The following is a 21,494-nucleotide window of genomic DNA, read 5'->3' on the forward strand; positions in this document are numbered from 1 at the left end:
ATATGAAGAAAAGAGGGATAACCATGTATTAGATAACAAACCTTTAATGAGTGAAGTTGTTTATGATTCCTAAGGAAACTACAGTTGAACAGATTATGTTTCATATGTTTTTATAGATTTGGTTTAAAACATCTTTTTATGCCCAACCAGCTAGGTAGGAAACATACTATTCCTAGTTGAAAAGACAAAAAAATTTAAAGAAATCATATAGCTAGTAGACAAAGCCAGGATTGAAGCTAAACAGGATGTGCAAATCCTGGACCGATATTTTCCGCATTGTAATACATACTACTGCCTTTTAAAAATGCACATGCTAATGTAAACCTAGGGCAGGAAAACTTCAGTCTTTTGTCATACAAATAGTAAAATATACCCCACATTCACAGTTAGCTTATGTTTTATATATTTCATAGATAATAAGATATTTGAAAACAAATTAAATTTTTATCAAAATCCTTGGCAAAGTTTGCAGTTTCCTTTTGTGTGTTCAATTTTTTGATAAAATTTTAATATATATTTTATATTACAGTAGGAAAAAAGCATGTATGCTTTGATTTCAAAGTCAAGTGAATTTTGAAATTCTGAGGCATGGCTCTGACATCAAAGATATTCAAATAATCACCACACTGATAACATTAACTTGATTGAATATTGCAGTCCTCTTGGTTAGAAATATTTAAAAGTTGTCTTTGGTTGATTTCTCTTACTAAGAAAAATATATCTTCCAAAGGAAATTCTGTCAGGGGCTATTACTGCATTATCTTTTAGAGGAAAAGTAGATAGGTTTGTGTAAAATTCACATGTACCTTTAAATTTTAAGTGCAAGAGATCCCAAGCCTTATGAGAAGTAAAGGTAATACTCTATGAAATTTAATTAAATATATCCAAGTATGATGTTCTAGTATGATCATTACTATGTTAAAGTTGATCTCAAAATGTGAATGGTGAAATGTAAAGACTAGATCTGCCCGAACTATGTTTTAGTATCTCAGTGGGTAGCACTAAAAATGTAAAATGTACTGCTCAGTAGGTTTATTTTCTAAAAATAAGATGACTCTAAATTCTTAGGAAAGCATAAAATTATTTTTTAAGTTCTTTTCTTTTTCTTATACCTTCCTTTACCATGTTTTGTTTTTCTATTTTGGCCTCACTCTTCAACTTCATTTTACTCCCATTTTCTTTACTCTTATTCTATAACCTGTCTTTTTTTTTTTTTTTTTTTTTTCAGAATTCCCTTGTCTCGTCTTCACCTGTGATTAGCCTCTGGCCTATAATACACAAAAAGGACATGAGACCATTCAGTATACTGAAAACATAACACTCTGGTTTATAATATTTCTTTTCTCTATAAGAAAAAGTAATTTCCTTACCTCCTGTGGTAATAGAATCCTTTAACCATGTCTTTCCCCATTCTGCTCTATAATCCATCACTCTGCTTTTTCACACTCAACTTGCAGTTTCTGACCCTCCTTCTCTATTACTTTCTTTGAGGTCTGAACCTCTTTCACCTCTTTTGCTATATTGCATACATTTCTTCTCTCAAAAGCTTCCTATTTCCATTCACAGCAGCCAAGGCTTTAGATATTCCATTTGTGGAGATAATGTAGAGGAGAAAGCCCACCAAATGGTTTAACTTTCATATACTAAATGTTGGCTGGAGCTCTTAGTGGCAAGTCTATATAGCACAAACAGTAAGCACTATGGGAGCTCAAAACCTTTGAGGCATGTCCCTGTGTACGTCTGGATTTTATTTCTGTGTCTGAATAACCACGTGCTTGCTTCAACCTTGTTAGGATTATTTAGTGCAATTGTTCAGGCCAAAAAGCATTGAAACTTTCACGAAAATGTTGCCAAGTTAAACTTAGCTTCACAAAAATAACAAAAAGTAAAAAAATGGTTTTAAGCTATATTTGGTTATGGTCACTACTTGGAACTCAAATTTAAGTTGTCATTTCAGACATGGCTACTAAATAAACTAGAAATTATATTCAAGGATGCCAGAACCTTATTGTGCTCTGTCCTGGTTCAAATAAACCTTTTAAAGTGGACATGCATATAGTAATGGTATGTACTCAGTAGGCATTTAATAAACCCTTGTTTAATGAATAAAAACAGAATAATCAGCATTTTGTAAAATAATTTGGAACAAAAATGCATGCACAATCTACCATCTTTTCTTAAAAGTGACTTCACCCCAGTGTTAATGTGTTAGCTATTACTTTCCCAGATGTGGGCTAATAAGTGAGTTTAGCCAACCCTCATCTTCCTTTGACATCATAGTACATATTTCCTTCCAGAAAGCCTATTTCCTGAACAATCCATGTGATTATATTGTCACAGTGGCAGTTCCCAATCTGGGTTGGTATCACTTCTCTAAAGGGACTTCTGAAATGCATGTACATTTGTGTATTTATGTGTTTGTGCATGTATGTGTTGTATCAGGCATCTGGTATTATCAGAATAACTGAGGAATGCTATTGGCATTTAGTGGGAAGGACCTAGACGTGCTAAGGCACCCCTAATGCCTGCAACAGCCTGGATAAAGAAAGGGTGTTGTCTTATCAATAAAGCCAAGAATGCCCCTGTTTAGAAACACTGGAGCATTGTGGAGATTTGCTTGGCATGCTGGGTAGACCGAGTCTGACTTTGATTTTTGTAAGGCCTCTGCTGAGGCAGGTATCTCTTGCTCAATTTACCTGCTTTAGTTATTATTTAATATTTAAGTCATTGTTACCAGGTTAGGCTAGTTTTCTTTTCCTACCATAGGATAAGGCTGGGGTAGGAAACAGAATAGTTCACATAATGTCCTAACATAAACAGTTAATAAGAGCTCACCTTGGCTCTCTCTCCCTACTCCAGACCAGGGCATTTTCTCAAGTAAGCTGATGGTGTTGTGTCTAAGGTAGAGGAAATGGGCCCATGGATTCTGTCAAACCATGAATAATTTATTGAGCAATTACTATATGCCAGTACTGTTGTAGATGTATACATGTATACTCTCATTTTTAGCTTTCCAACACATCTATTCTCTTTTCACAAATGTGGAAACTGAGGCATCAATCAGTTAAATAATTTGCATAAGGTCACAGAGCAAGTGATGGAGCCAGGGGCAGAACCCTGCAGTTCGACTCCAGAGACTGCATTCTTAGCAACTAAAGTTGTCCTAGGATAACTGACTTAATTAATTCAACTCTTGTTGTCTAAAGTTGTGGTTTTGTTTTGTTTTGTTTTGTTTTGTTTTCTGCCTGCCAGGCTTGCTTTACTGTTTGGTTCTTACTGAATAGATTGCCTTGTCTACAGTTACCAGCACAAAAGCTTTTTGTGAAGCTCTTTCTAAAAGCAAAAGCACCCGGCATTATCAGGAGGGCACTAGGCCACTTGTCTCTGGGGTAGTAGGCATAGAGAAGCACCCAGTGGGATGAATGACAACAGAAGTAGCCCAAGTCCTGCTGGCTGGAACTTTATAAGCAGGTTAATTGTTGTGAATAGAATCCAGAGAAATGATCACTTAGGTCACCAGGCCAAGGGCCTCAGGTAAAGAGCACAGTTCAGAGGCTGAGGTGAGGTCAAGAAAGCATAAAGAAAATTAGGTCAGCAACACAGGTGTTAGAATGCCAGACTGCATCTGGAAAACGGGGGTAGGAAGATCACACCACATTTCAGGCTCACTGTGTGGAATGGGGAGAGGCCAAACTGGCCAATGCGTAACAGAAAAACAGTACCCCACTAGAGGGGTCTCTTCTTCACCTCACCTGAACTGCCATGTCAGCCCCTTTGTGCCCAGGCTGTCTGCTTTTTCTGTAAGGTCCTGACAATAAACACTATGATATCATGACAGTAATGTTTACTGTCACTATGTCCCACTCTTAGTTTTAGGTTCCTAAACTGGTTGGGCTACCTCTAGAAATTTGTGGAAACGTTTCATTTTTCCGTCTGCTGCTTCAGTGACCTTCCTTGTTGTTGAGCTGTCCCTGCACCGGAGCAATCAGATTGAGACTGGAGAGCTTCTTCAATAGTTGCTGAGTGTAACACTAGATGCCATTATAAAAGGATAAGGCTCGCTCAGAGAATCTGCCTTTCTTCCGATCATGAGAATTAGGACCCCAGGAAAGGGAGACATTGGTTGGTACATTGCTTATCACTTAGCACAGGACTCAATCCAGATCCTGCCAAATTGTATGGTACCATGAAGACATAATTAGACAATATTGATACATTTTTTGCAATGCAGGATACATAGAGTGTGTTTATTTTATAACTTCATTATTTATTTAAATTTAGGTCTGAGGCCACTGTGGTCTGTCTTACCACACTGTATCAAATTTTGAATTCTAATTTGGGTTTCAGTCTGTTCACAAGTATAGTTATATCCAGAGAATCAAAGGATAGTTGGATAATTCAGCAAAAGTATTTTATGAGGTAAATGTATCTTGTCTGTCTTGTAGAATTTGGACACCTTTTGTTTTTTGCAACTATAAATTAAAAAGAGACATGCATTGTTTTAATTTTAAAGGCTAGACCTGAAAGATTCTACTTGCCAGGATGACTCCAGAAGTTCCACAGCTACCATTCTGTTGGTTATTTAATCAACTTTTATTTGCACACTCAGATGATACTGACAATTCTGTAGGCTCTTGAGGTGATAGAAAATAAATACATACCCTGACCTTAAAATATATATACAAAAATAATCTAAGCCATAAGAATATTCTCTCTTTTATGGTTCAGACTTGTAAGTTAGGAAAACTGAGCTCCATGAACATGACTGATACGGTTTGGCACTCTGTCCCCACCCAAGTCTCATGTTGAATTGTAATCCCCAGTGTTGGGGGAGGGACCTGGTGGGAGGTGACTGGATCATAGGGGCAGATTTCCTCCTTGCTATTCTTGTGAGGGTGAGTGAGTTCTCATGAGATCTGGTTGTTTAAAAGTGTGTGGCACATCCCCCTTAACTCTCTCTCTCTTTCTCCTGCCACCATGTGAAGACACGCCTGCTTCCCCTTCACCCTTCTGCCATGATTGTAAGTTTCCTGAGGCCTCCTAGCCACACTTCCTGCAGAACTGTGAGTCAATTAAACCTCTTTTCTTCATAAATAACCCAGTCTCGGGTAGTTCTTTATAGTATGTGAGAATGGACTAATACAATGACAAAGATTACTAGTTGGAGCCTGGTAAGAGGTTAAGATTGAGGGAGTTGGCCAGACATGGTGGCTCATGCCTATAATCCCAGTACTTTGGGAGGCCGAGGCAGGTAGATCACGAGGTCAGGAGATTGAGACCATCCTGGCTAACACGGTGAAACCCTGTCTCTACTAAAAATACAAAAAAGTAGCTGGGCATGGTGGCAGGCACCTGTAGTCCCAGCTACTCCAGAGGCCAAGACAGGAGAATGGCATGAACCCGGGAGGCAGAGGTTGCAGTGAACTGAGATTGTGGCACTGCACTCCAGCCTAGGCAACAGAGAGAGACTCCGTCTCAAAAAAAAGATTGAGAGAGTCTCTCTAGGGCTATAAATAGAGAAAAGGCAAACCTTATAAATAGATGGGATAAGAATGCTCATGTAAAATTCCAGGTGGCATCTCAGTCCTCATTCCTCATCTACTTACCCACAATGAACACAGGCTCTGCTCAGGATTTCCAGAGTCAAAAACAATAAAGAAGCAAACTAGGAATCATATTTTGGTTACAAGGCATAGAGATCTGGATCTAAGGGAAAATCAAGGTTAAAAACTGAAATTGGCCTCTTAGGTCCATGTCAAGGAAGAGTACATTCCTGTTCAACGTTAAACTACAGGTGATAGTGGGTTCAGCAGAGCCTTTAGGAAGGAAATAAATAAGAGAAACCCCATTAGGTGTAGGATGGTTAGAAGAGAAAGATACGGGATGATGCTGGTACAGGTATTCCCTACAATATCAAGGGGAGATACCTCTTCTACTTGCTTCTTGTGCTTTTCTATAACCGCCTCCGAGAGTCACTGTCTAAGTTCAATGAAATGAACCATTTAAGCACAAAATCTTTAATTCATTATAGCCTCAAGATACTCTTGTCTGCCAGTTCAGTACAGCATCATAGAATGACCACAACATAGAGTCAAATTGATTGTCAGTTTGACTGTTAGCTTGACATTTATTATTTGTGGCTACCAGAGAAGTTTCCTTCTTACCCCCTTTTTTTTTTTTTTTTTTGAGATGGAGTCTCACTCTGTCACCCAGGCTGGAGTACGGTCACATGATCTCGGCTCACTGAAACCTCTACCTCCCAGGTTCAAGCAATTCTCCTGCCTCAGCCTCCCAGGTAGCTGGGATTACAGGCACCCACCAGCATGCCAGGCTGATTTTTGTGTTTTTAGTAAAGATGGGGTTTCACCATGTTGGCTAGGCTGCTCTTGAACTCCTCACCTCAAGTGATCTACCTTCCTCAGCCTCCCAAAGTGCTGGGATTACAGGCGTGAGCCACCATGCCTGGCCACCTTACACCTCTTTAAGCCTCAGTTTCTTCATTGATTAGAGAGACGATATATACCTAAATAATGCCTTGTACATGGAAGTCATTGGTATGTGGTAGGTGTCTTTATTATTTTCCAGTACCAATAACTGTATTCGTTTCCTGTGGCTACTTTAACAAGTGACTACAAACTGGGTGGCTTAAAACAACAGAAATTTATTCTGTCACAGTTATGAAGGCAAGAAATCCGAAATCAAGTTGTAAGTTTTGTTTCTTCAGGAGGCTTTGATGGAAAATCTGTTCCATGTCTCTCTCCTAAGTTTGAACAGCTGTTAGCAATCCTTGGTTTTCCTTGACTTATAGACACATCACTCCAATCTCTGCCTCCATCTTCATATCACCTTCCCCTCCATGTTTTCTTTCTTTCTTTCCTTTCATTATAAAATTAAAAATTTTATTTAAAGAAATGTTTCTTAACTTTTTTTTTTTTTTTTTTTTTTGAGGTGGAGTTTTGCTCTTTTCCCAGGCTGGATTGCAATGATGTGATCTCGGCTCATTGCAACCTCCCTCCACCTCCCGGGTTCAAGTGGTTCTCCTGCCTCGGCCTTCCGAGTAGCTGGGATTACAGGCACGCACCACCATGCCTGGCTAATTTTGTATTTTTAGTAGAAACAGGGTTTCTCCCTGTTGGTTAGGCTGGTCTCGAACTCCCGATCTCAAGTCATTCATCCACCTTGGCCTCCCAAAGTGCTGGGATTACAGGCGTGAACCACCAAGCCCGGCCTTTTTTAACATTTATTTTAAGTTCAGGGATACATGTACAGCTTTGTTATATAGGTAAGCTTGTGTCATGGAGGTTTGTTGTATAAATTATTTCATCACCCAAGTATTAAGCCTAGTATCTATTAGTTATTTTTCCTGATCCTCCCCCTCCTCCCACCCTCTACCTTCAAGTCAGCCCCAGTGTCTGCAGTTACCCTCTTTGTATCCATGTGTTCAAATCATTTAGCTCCCTTATTCCAAATAAGGTCACAATCTGAGGTTCCAAGTGGACAGAGCTATTAGCAGGGGGTAGAAGGACGCTGTTCAACTCACTACAACATATGTTATGGGCTAAATTGTGCCCCGTCCCCCACATTCATATGTTAATACCTTAACTTCCAGTACCTCAGAATGTGACTATATTTGGAAACAGTGCCTTTAAAGCGGTAATTAGTTAAAATGAGGCCCTGAGGGTGGGCCCTAATCTAACCTGACTGGTACCCTCATAAACAGAGGAATTCAGACACACTGAGAGACAGCTGAGGTACGTGCACACGGAGGAAAGACCAGGTGAGAACAGTGAAAAGGCACCCATCTGCAAGCCAAGAAGAAAGGGCCCAGAAGAAACCAACCTTGCCAGCACGTTGATCTCAGACTTCTAGCCTCCAGAACTGTGAGAGATTTCTGTTGCTTAAGCCACCCAGTCTGTAGTATTTTGTTATGGTAGCCCTAGCAAACTAATACAACACATACAATTAATGATTGGTCTGCTTTCTTTAGTTTCTTTAGTTTTCTCTGGATAGCAGCTTATACATTGAAGCTGACTCCTCACAATGTGGTAATGAACCTTTGGTTGCGGTGACCTTACAGTGTCAAGGGAGCTCAGATACTACCTCATGCACCAGCCAATATCACCTTTTATAGCAAACTTTTGTTTCATTTTCTTGCTGAAGTAAGTGAATTACAGTGAATATAGTCAAGTAGCTTGATAAATGCAATTCTACAGTATCTCAGATCATCACAGTGAATATTATGGTTATCGTAAAATATAGAAGGTATAGAGGATTTAGATTAAGAGTACTTGAAATTTCTTCAAAATAAAAATCCTTATCATAAGCTTATTTTCTTATGATCTATTTTTTTTTGCAAGTTAAATGTAAAAAAATTGGTCAATTGACAATTCTGCCTAAGAAAATCAAATAACAGTCTTAAGACATATATATGGTATTCCATCCATTTCAACATAGCCATTGTGATTTGAAGATAAATGTTAGGTCACCTAGTCTACTATCCTCCATTGGCAACTTCTAAAAGCTAGTTTTCATGAGCATGAAACTTTACATCTTTTTATTTATGGGCTTCAAAAAACCCTTAAACTCCTAAGTGTCATCTTTTTAAACTAGTTTATGATTTGCACAGCTGTTATTTCAGTTTGTTGTTTTATTGCTGTTGTAAAGAGCTCTGAGATTTTTATGAAGGTGCTAGGCTTATAGTGTATGTTTAATCATCATTCCACTAATCATTATATTTGTCATTTAAAACAGCACCTCTGTAAGGCTGTGCTGGCATTAAGTAATATACATAGGCAATTAACAGTAAATATTAATAATGATATTGGTGAACTCTAAGACATAAAGGAAGAACAATAGAGTTTAAAAAGCATATGTAGTTCTCTCAAGCTTTTCTCTGACAACTATAATTTCAAATATATTTATTGTTGAGATATCTAGCTGATGTATTTCTTACAGCTGGAATACCTAGAGATTTTACAGCAATACATCAACTAGTGCACTAGGGGTGGATCTCACATTGTACTCTCTTAACAATAGTTGGCAGCAGGTAACATTCCTTTCTTCTGTATCTACTCTGACCTGCTCCAAGGTCAAGATAATGAATATGTGATTCACTACTCACTTCCCTTTGAAAATATATAGATTTCTCACAGTTATCTACCTGTCCCTTGACTGTGTTAATAGCAATAAGTAGGTTACAGAGAAAAGAAAAAGGGACAGGGACTAGTGATACTCTAGTCTCTGTGGATAGCGTGAGCATTGGAACAATGTTTGGATAGTGTAATGGTTCAAGTGCCTTGAACAGATTGTCTTGGTTCATATTATCAACTCTATAGCTGAGTCTCTCTCTTTTTCTGATGTATCTCAAGTGCTTAGCACAGTGCCAGGAGCACAGGAGTTGATCAATCCATAATCTTTAAAGGGTAAATTAATGAATTAATAAACCGCAAAGTGCATTGCCACTCTTCTTTGGGAAAAATTTGTTAGTTGCTTAGTCAACAGTTATAAATGGTACTGAACACTGTCTAACAAAATTAAAAAAAAAGAAAAAACAAAAAACGCACAGGCCATGTTGCATCAGGCTGAAGCAAAGCATTATCAAGATGTAGAGAGCAGCAAGCACATACATACATCTGTGAAATACGGAAGTAACTGCAATTACCAAAAAAAAAAAAAAAAAAAATGCAAAGCATAAAGCAGTTCAAACTGAATATATAATAAGCATGATATATATGCTGTAACAAAAAAAGATGATAGAACATTTGAAATCTTAGGGAGTCTCTAGAGGAAGTGCAAAGTCATGGCATTTATTCTGAAAAGTTCTTAAAGGAAGTAAGTTTTGAATCAGATTTTGAAGAAGGTGAGAATTCTCATTTGGTATAGATAAGTACAAAATTGATATATTAGAAAGCCAGTGTAGGAATTTAAAAAGCCTAATGGAATTAAGGGGAAAAAAAGTAGGTGGGAAAAAATTTTTAATGAACTCATACTTAGAAACACTTAAACAGGAAAACCTAACATAGTATAGGCACAAATGTTCAAAGAATGTGTTAAACATAGTACACTGGTTCATTTCTGTAAATAATATCCTTGGACCCTAGCAGGAGGGAGGCTAGCTCAGATAATAGCTTCCTGACGTCAAATTATTGTGCTTGCCTACACAGCCTAGTTAATAATCTTTCAAAATGTAACCACCTATGAGTGAGATGTTAAGGAAGTAATAAATAAACTATTTTACTGCACCTCAGAGAAATATATTCATAATTTTACCATACCTGAATCATGGGAGGGTAATTGTGATACCTGAGACATGGCCTCCTATAAAATTACAGGTTTTGTCTGTGTATATTAGCTAAAGTAGATAATCAGGTTGATCAATAATGTTAAGTAAAGAATAAAACAACAAACTTCTTCCTCAATTATCTGAATTATTAAGGTAAGAGTGAATTTTATAACAAGTATATTTTCTGGATCAGTGGTTCTCAATTTGTTTGAAGCACTGAGGACTATTTTTTTTTTCTTTTTGAGGCGCAGTATCACTCTGCTGCCCAGGCTGGAGTGCAGTGCACAATCTCGGTTCATGCAGCTTCTGCCTCCCAGATTCAAGCGATTCTCGTGCCTCAGCCTCCCAAGTAGCTGGGATTACAGGCATGCACCACCACACCCGGCTAAGTTTTGTAATTTGGTGGAGATGGGGTTTCACCATGTTGGTTAGGCTGGTTGTGAACTCCTCACCTCAAGTGATCCACTTGCTTCGGCCTCCCTGGAGATTACAGGCATAAGCCACTTTGCCCGGCCCTGCACTAAGCACTATCTGTTGACTGAATAAATAGCATGTTTTACACTTATTTCTTTGAATAAGTGTTACTATAATTAGTAAATTTAAAATTTATTTACAAAGATTTCTAACCTCAAATAACCTCTAACAAGTGGCCACCTCTATAGGAATGGGAGCAGTTCTCAGAGAAAATGGGTAAAAGGGGTCAAGGCAATATGTAAAACATCGAAAATGGTATTTGTTACAATATACCTGGTGATGGCCAATGTATATGCATTTAATAAAAGTGGAATTCTTCAAGGGTGTTTTCTGGTCTAATACAGGTTTTCTAACTGGAAGAAGTTAGGGACCACCGAGCTAGACAATTGCTTAGATCTGTGCTGACAGTTGTGACTTCCTAGGATTGCTGGATTAAAGAGCATCTTAGCAGCTTTGACATCTTTGGCTGTCTTAGTGATTGATGCTCATCACGGTGGTCTGAACCATGATGAAACTATCTCCATCAGTCATTAAGGAAGGCTGTCATGTCATGCATATTGCCACAATTTGAGGATACATCTGAATAGGAGAAGTAATGAAACTGCAACTTGACCAATCCTGTAAATTTAGCCATGTATCATATATTGCAAGACCCGGAGTATATGGCCAGAATTATAGATATTAATGATGGAGATGGCTTGATTTAAATAGTTTATTGTTCGTAGGTGTAACTTAAACGTAATTTGTTTTCTCTTTCCTCAAAATCACCCTAGTTAGAACTGTCAGAAATTAGTTAAATGAGAAAGAGAAAATGATTTAATTCTTTCCATAATAGACTTGAATTGCAACAGAATTGAAGGGGGGAAAATATAAAATTATGAAATGCAAAGAAAATGAAAAAGATGGAAAAAATGTGTACATCATCAAATCACTAGTTTAGATGAATCATTTTGCTTAGTATAGAGAGCACAGTTGGTAATGGATTATCTCAAAAATGCTTGAAATGTGGCATTGCAAGAGGTAGTTCTGTTCATTTATGTAATTTTTGCAAAGTCAGGTAATTTTGAGAAAAACAGTACTGCAAGAAAGTACTAAAATTGCAAGATATAGCAGCTCAGTTAAAAATAACTAGAAATAAGAACCTATACTTAGTAGAACAAAAAATAAACTTAAAAAATTGTTTTTGTGGAATCAAAGATCTCTGACATGGACAAATGGTAAAACACTTAAGTTGAAAAATAAATACAGTGAAGCTTAGCAATGGAATTAAAACTAGATTTGTAGAAACTGCTGATTATCATAAATGATTTTTAAATGATGGCTGGGATATTATTTAAATTGTATACTCAAGTTAGATTAATGAATTATTATGTAATAGGAGCCACTTTCTACCTATAGTTGTATCCTAGTATCTAACAAGTGCAGGCATATTGTGACATATGCCTTTTAGGATGTTTATCAGATCTAACCCCTCTTCTTTAACTAGTCCCATATCAGTAGGGCATCTTTGCTCCCATATTTGAAGTAGGGGATCCCTTCCCTAGGGTCATAGCAGATTGGACTGGAGAAGGAGGACAGTTACCTCCCCAAGAGAAGTGAATCTAATTTTCTTATTTGGAACTGGAGCACAGTTAGTGAAGTGCTTGAATAGGAAAGGGATCTAAAGCCAGTGCAGAGCCATGTTTGGACATGGGCAGGCACTGCAACAGAGAGAGAGGAGAAAAAGAGAGACAGAGAGAGATTGAGTAGGGGCAAGAGCAAGAGAAGAAAAGCAGATGCTCGGTGAGAGGAGACAGCCCCCATGAGATGTTCGTGTTCTAGGTCCTAGTTATAGTTCCACATGAGATTTGATTGGAGCTCCCAATGTTGGTTTATTTGAATTTTCTCTGTAGTTTTTATAATAAACTTCGATTGTGCTTATGTGTTAGACTACAAGTTACATTTAGGGCATGAAGAAAAAAAGTTCTTCAGAGAATAGGGAGAGCTAAATATTAGGCAGAGTCATCACAGTTCTCTAGATTTCTCTATTTGGTGATTTATTAAAACACAAATACCTGCATTTAAAGGCTTTTTATATGTTAATATGTTATGAGATAAAGTAGGCTTAGTGACTTCTCTAGTCATATGATTTCTTAGTGGACTGAAATATGATTCCCAAACACATAATCCTGCTGGATTTTGCTTAGTCAAAATTTTAAGATTTTGAGATATTCAGCCAAAATCAGGCTACAAGTTTCTTACCTTGTAGAACTTGTTTTTGCCTAAGTAAGCATGATTGGACACAATTTGTACTTCTGGACAAAGTAAATAAGTTAGAACAAAAGCTGAAGTGAGATACCATCTTCTGTCAACAAAACTGAAAAGAAAGGCCGGGCGCGGTGGCTCAAGCCTGTAATCCCAGCACTTTGGGAGGCCGAGACGGGCGGATCACGAGGTCAGGAGATCGAGACCATCCTGGCTGACATGGTGAAACCCCGTCTCTACTAAAAAATACAAAAAACTAGCCGGGCAAGGTGGCGGGCGCCTGTAGTCCCAGCTACTGGGGAGGCTGAGGCAGGAGAATGGCGTGAACCCGGGAGGCGGAGCTTGCAGTGAGCTGAGATCCGGCCACTGCACTCCAGCCTGGGCAACAGAGCGAGACTCCATCTCAAAAAAAAAAAAAAAAAAAAAAAGAAACTGAAAAGAAAAAAATGTAAATCCCAAAGTTGATGAGAATTTAGGGAAATGGGTCATCTCATACTTGGCTGTTTGAATTATGATGAGAAATATACCAATAGTCACTTGCTCATTGAACAAATATTTATTAAATATACTCTAGGTGTTAGACATTGTCCTACACACTGGTATTTAGCAGTAAACAAAACAGACAAAAACCTTTGCCTACATGGAACTTGTAATTTCCAAAATCTTTAAAATGTTAAAAAATGTTCATATCCTTTTTACCTAATAGTTGTACTTTTTAGAGAGAGATATATATATTTTATTCACACAATGGAATGCTATGCAGCCATTAAACACGATGTTTTTAAAGTCCATGTGATTATGTAAAAATTAAGTTTTCAGCCAGGTGCAGTGGCTCACGCCTGCAATCTCAGTACTTTGGAGGCCGAGGCGGACGGATCATGAGGTCAGGAGATCGAGACCATCCTGGCTAACATGGTGAAACCCCATCTCTACTAAAAATACAAAAATTAGCTGGGCGTGGTGGTGCATGCCTATAATCCCAGCTACTTGGGAGGCTGAGGCAGAAGAATCGCTTGAACCAGGGAGTCGGAGGTTACAGTGAGCTGAGATCACGCCACTGCACTCCAACCTGGTGACGGAGCGAGACTCCATCTTAAAAAAAAAAAAAAATTAAGTTTTAAAGGATTATCTATAGCAGGTTCTCATCCTTATACAAATGACTGTAAGTACTCATATACATATACTTTTTAAAGAAATATGTACTAAAACATTAATGGTAGTTGTTTCTGTGTGATGGGATTATAGATACTTTTTATTTTCCACTAATTATGTCTTCGTATTTCTAAATTTTCTGCAATAAACCAGTATTAATTTGGTCTATTTTGTTTCAAGTCTAACATGGATGGTATCTCATATTTTCACAAAATTGAGAATTAGAAGCTCAATGAGGGCAAGAACCCTGTCTGTCTTGGAAGGTTGGTTGAATCAATGAATAAGTCAGCATCAAAGAGAAAATTTGCATACTTCAGTCAAAAGAGAACATTGTAGTGCAATTGTAACTGTACATGTTTGACATCAGCAATATCTATAAACTGATTACTACTTTGTCATTCAGTTACCTGTATTAAAAATGCCGCATGAAATTTAATATAAACTTGGTTCCATGTATGTCATTTAAAATATCTTCTGAAAGATGAACACAGTGTACATAAAAGAGAATTCAATTAAAAGCAGTGAATCCCTAACGATAGCTTAGGATGGATTCTTATTCAGGCCTGAACAGTTATCTGTCCAAAGTTCCTACTGTATGCATTCTAATGAAGTAAAAACAAAGCATTAGAAAAACTGTAGGTAATACGATGTGCACTGTATAATGTAAAATGAAACTATCAGTCAAACAGGTGTTAATAAAAAGTTGAAGTTTTAGAGTACGTGTAGTGAACATGTGTTACTTTTACCCCTTGGCATCTGTATTTCCTATTTCTGGTAAAATAGGACCTCCTCCTCCCAAAACCTTTTCTTTGGGGAATGACTCCTCAATCCATGTAATTTAAGTAGGTTTGACCCACACTCTCAACTCTAGTGCTGTCCAATACAGTAGTGGCTATTTAGTTTAAATTTAAAAGACTTAAAAGAAAGTCTAAATTTTAGTTCCTCAGTTGCATTAAGCACATTTTGAGTAATCAATAGCCACACATGACTAGTTGTTACTGTACAAGACATAGTAGATTATAGAACATTTCCATCATCACACAAAGTTTTCTTTGACCATGCCCAGGGGTTTCAGTAACCCAGTATTAATCCCATGTGACTGGCCACAGGGATGAGTCCAGGGAAGGATGTATGACCCAATTCGGGTAGGTAAGAGCCAGGCTGAGGATTTCTGTAAGGGATGTAAGAGAAGGGATGACTTTTGGAATAAAAGAGGGGCAAGGAGATGGAGCTGCTGCAGTTTCCCCAAGGGACAACCCTGCTGAGAATGGACACTGTATGGAAGAGAAAATTCCTACAAACAGAGAGAAAGCAGGTCATTGAGATTCTTTCTGAGATCATGAACCAACAGTGCCTAAAGACTACCTGCGGATTGTTTTGTTTTTTTGTTTTTTAAAAAAAATTTATTTAATTTATTTTTATTTATTTATTTTTTTTGAGACATGGTCTGTCTCTGTCGCCCAGGCTGGAGTGCAGTGGAGTGATCTCTGCTCACTGCAACCTCCGCCTCCCAGGTTCAAGAGATTCTCCCACCTCTGCGGGAGAATTTAGGGAAATGGGTCATCTCATACCCATTTGGCTGTTTGAATTATGATGAGAAATATACCAATAGTCACTATGTTGGCCAGGCTGGTCTCCAACTCCTGACCTTGTGATCTGCCCGCTTCAGCCTCCCAAAGCGCTGGGATTACAAGTACGAGCCACCGCGCCTGGCGTCAAATGCAAGTTTATATGGTGAGTATTTTTAAAGGATTTTAAAAGCATGCTCCATCAGCATAATAGCTTTTTCTCATCTATGGAACAGATGCATTTCTGTCTGCTTGTGTACAGCAAAGGGTAGGAACCTGAATAAACTTATTTATGATTCCAGAAATGTGCTATTTTAGAAATGTACTCCATAGAATTTACTTCACTGCTCCTACCACTGATTCTTCAAATAAGCAAAGTACAGAAGGTCTTATCCAATGAAAATGTTTTTAAGCACTAGCACTTTACATTGAAACATTGGTAGAAAGGTAGCAATATCAGGTACAATGTTTATACTTAGTCTTATTTAAAATAAGAATTGAATGCACAACAGAAAATTTATCATTTTCTTTATCATTGGAGGGGAGGGAAAGAAAGCAAGCAGAGCTGGGGGTATGGTTACACTATTTAAGGAAGAGCTGAATACAAAGACAATGAGTCTTTTATAGTCTCAACAACTCTACAATGAATAACTGGATTATCTCATTTATAATTCACATTGAATCAAAAAAATTGGTTCCCCTTTGTGCATATCAATGTAATTCAAACCTTATTATCTTCAAAATACAAAGATGAATACTACAAGATAAACTCTGACTCCAATAGGTATTTTCTAAGTAGAAGACCAAACAACAAAGGGAGTCCCTCTTTCCAGTGTCTTTTGATATGACAAGATTTCGCCAGAGTGGAAGTCTAACACTTAAATAAGCGTTCTCATGGCCAAGTAAGAAACTACAGTTGTTGTGGGTATTACCCTACAATTACTCTATGTATTACATATTAAATTAAACTCAGCATTAAATATGCTTGTATAATTATGCTGTTAATGATGATAGCAGTGATGATGCTGGTGGAAAAAGCCTGTCTTTAGCCCAAGAAAAGTAAGGGAGAAAAATGTAACAAGCAGAAAGCAGACACAGAGCTGGGCATTTTTTGACTAGGAAAGAGAATTTTAAGCATAGAAATATAAAAAGAAAAATATTCCCTTATTTTCCCTATGTGGAAATAATATGAAACATTTATTAGATATACTGGACAAGAACAGAACTAAGTACTCCAACTCTGCTGCAGCATTACAAGAAAAATCCCTTCACCACTAGGTAAGATTTAAGGGCAACCTGCCCAAGGATGCATGCTATTTAAAGTACAGCAAGATTGCCACTGCCCTGCCAAGTACTTCCAGTCCCTACCCAGGTCCTACTGAAATACTAGTGGTCCCAGTTAGTTTTATTGAAACAAGTATTTAAAGAAAAGGATAAAGCATTTAAAAAGACAGGCAAAAATGCTTCAGGAACCACATATCCAACACAAAGTTTATCCTCAAATGAGTTGTTTGCCTCGCACTAATAAACTTTTGTTTCACTCAAATTAGAGCAATAATCTTCCATACATAAATATGTTCCCTTCCCAATAACTCAAAGGAAAAAAGTCCAAAGTGATTAGTAAAGAAAAATATAAGAATTAACAGACCCTTTAAATTTGTTTTAAATATTTTTAAGGTTTAAAAAGTGTTTAAAGTTTGTAATTCCTAGTAGGAAAACATTATCTGAACGAATACCCTAATGGCAAATCACTGTAAAATGCTTCAGTTGCATTTGGGGGAGAGAGGTAGGGATTAATTCCTAGTAGGAAAACATTTCTGAATGAATACCCTAATGGCAAATCACTGTAAAATGCTTCAGCTGCATTTGGAGGAGAAGGGTAGGGATTATCTTCAAAGCTCCCCAGCTCTCTTGATGAGAAGGTCAGAGGTACACTGGTTTGTATTATTGCGACATCCATAAGGTAATCTAGGTTGCTTTTCCTTCAGCAGGGGCTTTGTTTATCAGAAGGGCATTATGCTTGACCTCCAATTGGCTGACAATTTACTAATAAGATTCATAACCTTTGGGTTTCTCTGGTATTTTGATGTATTTGCTGGGTTCTGAGCCACATCCTGGAAGGCCACCATAACTTCTGGATCCTGCGTGTCTGCAAGAACTCTGGATCACTAAGAATTTCATTGAGTCCAGGCATTTGGGTCCTTCCAGACATTCCTCCGGGAAAATTACCAGGCATTCCCCCAGGAAAGCCACCTGGAAAAGAGCCATCCTGAGCTTCTTACTGTGGTCTGGCTTATTCCTCCTCCCGGGCTCTCTCACGCTCTTCTCGAGCCGTCTTAACTCTTTCTGTTCTTTGTTCTGTGGCTCTTCATGTTTCGCTCATACTTTCTTCTGCAATTTCCTGTGCCCTAGGTTGAATTTCTTTCAGCATCGTACTAGTATCTTCATCGTAAAACAATTTACAGGCAAGGGCAAGATCATGGGTGCATCTTCCCAGTGGCCTAGGCGTCTGTGTGCTTTCACTTGCCATTTGTAAGGCTGAGCTGAATCAGGATTTATTTCAATGCCTGTGTCACAGTCTCGGATGGCAGCATTTGGCTTCTTTAATTTGACGAAGACGCTGACCCTCTTGGCATACAAAATGGCCAAGTGCAAATTTAGCTTGATGGTATTTGTGAATAAGTCAATGGCTTTCTGTAGTTCACCATCATTTAGGGCTTCAATAGCAGCCACTTTCTTATCATTTGCCTGATCTCATCTCCTCTGTTACCTCTGCATTTTCATCTCCCATTTCTTGAGGGGCATCAGTGTCTGGTTTAATCACACCTTCTTTATCAATTTCTAGATCACTTTCCTCACTTGATGGTTTGTCTGTCTTTAAGTCTTCCTGCACCTTCTTACTGTCAGGTTTTTTTTCCACTTGGTATTTTCTTCTGATTTAGATTTCTGAGTAGCAGGTGGTACTTTACCCCCATGCTCTCCACCCCCTTCCTCAGGAAGCGCATTTCCTCGGCGTGCAGAATGCTCAGATCCTGCTTACATATTTTCACAAGGGCCTGAAGCTCGTTCACTTTGCGGGGGTCCATGGTCGGGAGGCGGTGGGCAAAGCTGAGGGGCTGCGGCCCAGTTCCAGGCCCAGGTGCTGGCTTGGCGTGACCACACAGAAGCAATTTTTGTATTTTTTTTGGTAGAAGCTGGGTCTTGCCATGTTGCCCAGGCTGGTCCTGAACTCCTGGACTCAAGAGATCGTCCCATCTCAGCCTCCCAAATTGCTGCCATTACAAGCGTGAGCCACTATGCCAGGCCTACCTGCATATTTTTAACTTACAAAAGCCAATAAATTTCTTTCTTCAAGATTAATTTGGGTCTGTTGTTCTGATATATAACTAAAGTAGTATTAACTGAGATATATAATTGAAAGTGAATGAACTAAAAGCAGTGTGGTTATCTCTTTGATACCATCATAAAGCCTCAAAAGTGACTCCAAGTATATTAAAAGAGGTTTTGAGTTAAATTTTGGTTGTAATTCAAAGATGAGAGTGACATGTAATTATACAGATAAATGTATGCTGTTGTCATTTAGCAAAAATAAATTGTTTAAATCTGGCCGGGTGCAATGGCTCACACCCGTAATCCCAGCACTTTGAGAGGCTGAGGCAGGAGGATCACTTGTGTCCAAGAGGTTGAGACCAGCCCAGGCAACATAGCAAGACCCCAGCTCTATTTAAAAAAAAAAAAAAAAAGAAAGAAAATTGTTTAAATTTTATATAGTTCATTTTCTGAAAAGCTGTTATCAGATCAGTGGCAGTAGGTTTACATAATTGATAACCCCTTAGACTCCATGGATATTTATTTATGTTAACATATAAAACATATGTAATATATAAAATATAAATATATGTTAATATGTGAGCGTTTTTCCCCAGTTCATCAGACTCACAAGTTATCCAGTTTTGCTTTATTGATATATAGGTGTTACATAATTTTTTCTTACACTGCTTCAAGTGACTTGTGGTTGATTTCGGTGTAGCCTACTTCCATCTAATAGCTGCAATAGCCTTTTTATATTGAGTAGTACTTCCTTATGATGATATAGAAAAAAATTGTATAACTGAAATTTGTATTACTAAAATTTTGTAGTTTCATATTTAATTTTATATTTCTTTTCTCTTGCTTCTCACCCTCAGTTTTGTACCTACTGTGAACTAGTTTGATGGTCAGAAGAAGCAGTTTAAAAAAATGAATAGGTGAAGAAAATATAAAGACCTCACTTGTTAACATTAAATAAAGAATGCTTTGGCTGGGCGCAGTGGTTTATGCCTATAATCTGAGCACTTTGGGAGGCCGAGGCAGGCGGATCACTTTGAGCTCAGGAGTTTGAGACCAGTCTGAGCAACATGGTAAAACCACGTCTCTACTAAAAATACAAATATTAGCCAGGCGTGGTGGCCTGTAATCCCAGCTACTCGGGAGGCTGAGGCTGGAGAATCGCTTGAACCCTGGAGGCAGAGCTTACTGTGAACTAAGATCACACCACTGCACTTCAGTCTGGGTGACAGAGCAAGATTCCATCTCAAAAAAAAAAAAGAATGCTTTTAATTTCAGTGCTGGCCTTTTCAACTACTTTTTAAAAAACGTCTGTAATACGGCTAGAAAAATCTCTGTTTTCACTCTGGCAACCTCAGCAGCAATTTGTCTGCATATGCTACCATTACATTTTCATAATAAAATATAGTTAAACAAAAATGAATCCCAAGAAAATAGATTTGTTTCTAAAAATGGCAGGGGGTGGAATGTGGTACCTGGACATGTTTTCTAACACAGTCCACAAAATCATGTTTTCTCCCATATCACATTTTAAAAATAGACTACCAGGTAGAGGATAGCCCACTTGCAGAAAGGCTCCCTCAGGAATCAGCGGGAGATGTTCAAAAAACACTCTGAGTCAACATGCTGACAGTGATCAGAAAAAAAGACAAACTCCACTAGCATTGGGCTGTATACAAAGAACCATCATATCCCAGACCTAGGGGATGATATATGATGCACCTGGAAAAGTGCATTCGGTTTAGATAAACTCAATTCCAGAAATATGTGGAAGATTGGAGAGAGTAAAGAGAAAAGGAAAAAAAAAAATGATGAAGTGACTGGGGAGGTGAGGTTGGGAGAGGGGCTTGGGAGGAAAGATTAAAGCAACTGGCTAAGTAACTTAAGATTTGACATGATAACAGCCAACAAATATTTAAAAATAGCAAATACTATAAAGATAGAGAAATTACTTGGGATGGTAAAAGAACGCAGAGAAAGAAGCAGGATTGGGAAACCTGATGTTCTGGCTATGTGTAGAGAAAGATAAAAAACTGAAAAATATAGTAACTTTTGGAATATTGTCTTAAGGAATCTGTAGGAAGCTTTAATTCATAGCAAATTTACTACTAAACACAAAGAAAGCCATGGATGTTGGAAGGTAATGATTGTAAGGAATGTATGGTGGCCTATATGACTAGAGATATTCTTTCTTACTTAGTTCTATAAATCTATTGTAATATGAAAACTCTAATTTATGTTGAAAAGGGTATATTCCTTGCCAGGAGGCAAGGTTTAAACCAAACTTTTAAAGAATCCATTATTTCTCAGTTTGCTTTGGGATCTCTTAACACAGGCTTGAAAACTGTTTTTAATCTCCAGTTTTCCAAAACCAATTCAATTAAAAATAATTTTTAAAAATCTGAAATCCTATCCATAAGGGCTAATAACTACAGAGGTGTCCAACA

At 37.9% G+C, this 21,494-nt stretch overlaps 1 protein-coding gene and 1 pseudogene across 4 annotated transcripts in view; both read right to left on the minus strand.

The window, feature by feature from the left end:
• Positions 1-21,494, minus strand: part of ADGRL2 (adhesion G protein-coupled receptor L2) — a 293,729-nt gene that overhangs the window by 252,814 nt on the left and 19,421 nt on the right. The window lies entirely within an intron of this gene.
• On the minus strand, positions 17,724-18,806 carry LOC709187 (hsc70-interacting protein-like; annotated as a pseudogene).

The sequence above is a fragment of the Macaca mulatta genome, chromosome 1 (assembly GCF_049350105.2).
Source record: "Macaca mulatta isolate MMU2019108-1 chromosome 1, T2T-MMU8v2.0, whole genome shotgun sequence".
NCBI classification, from domain to species: domain Eukaryota; kingdom Metazoa; phylum Chordata; class Mammalia; order Primates; family Cercopithecidae; genus Macaca; species Macaca mulatta.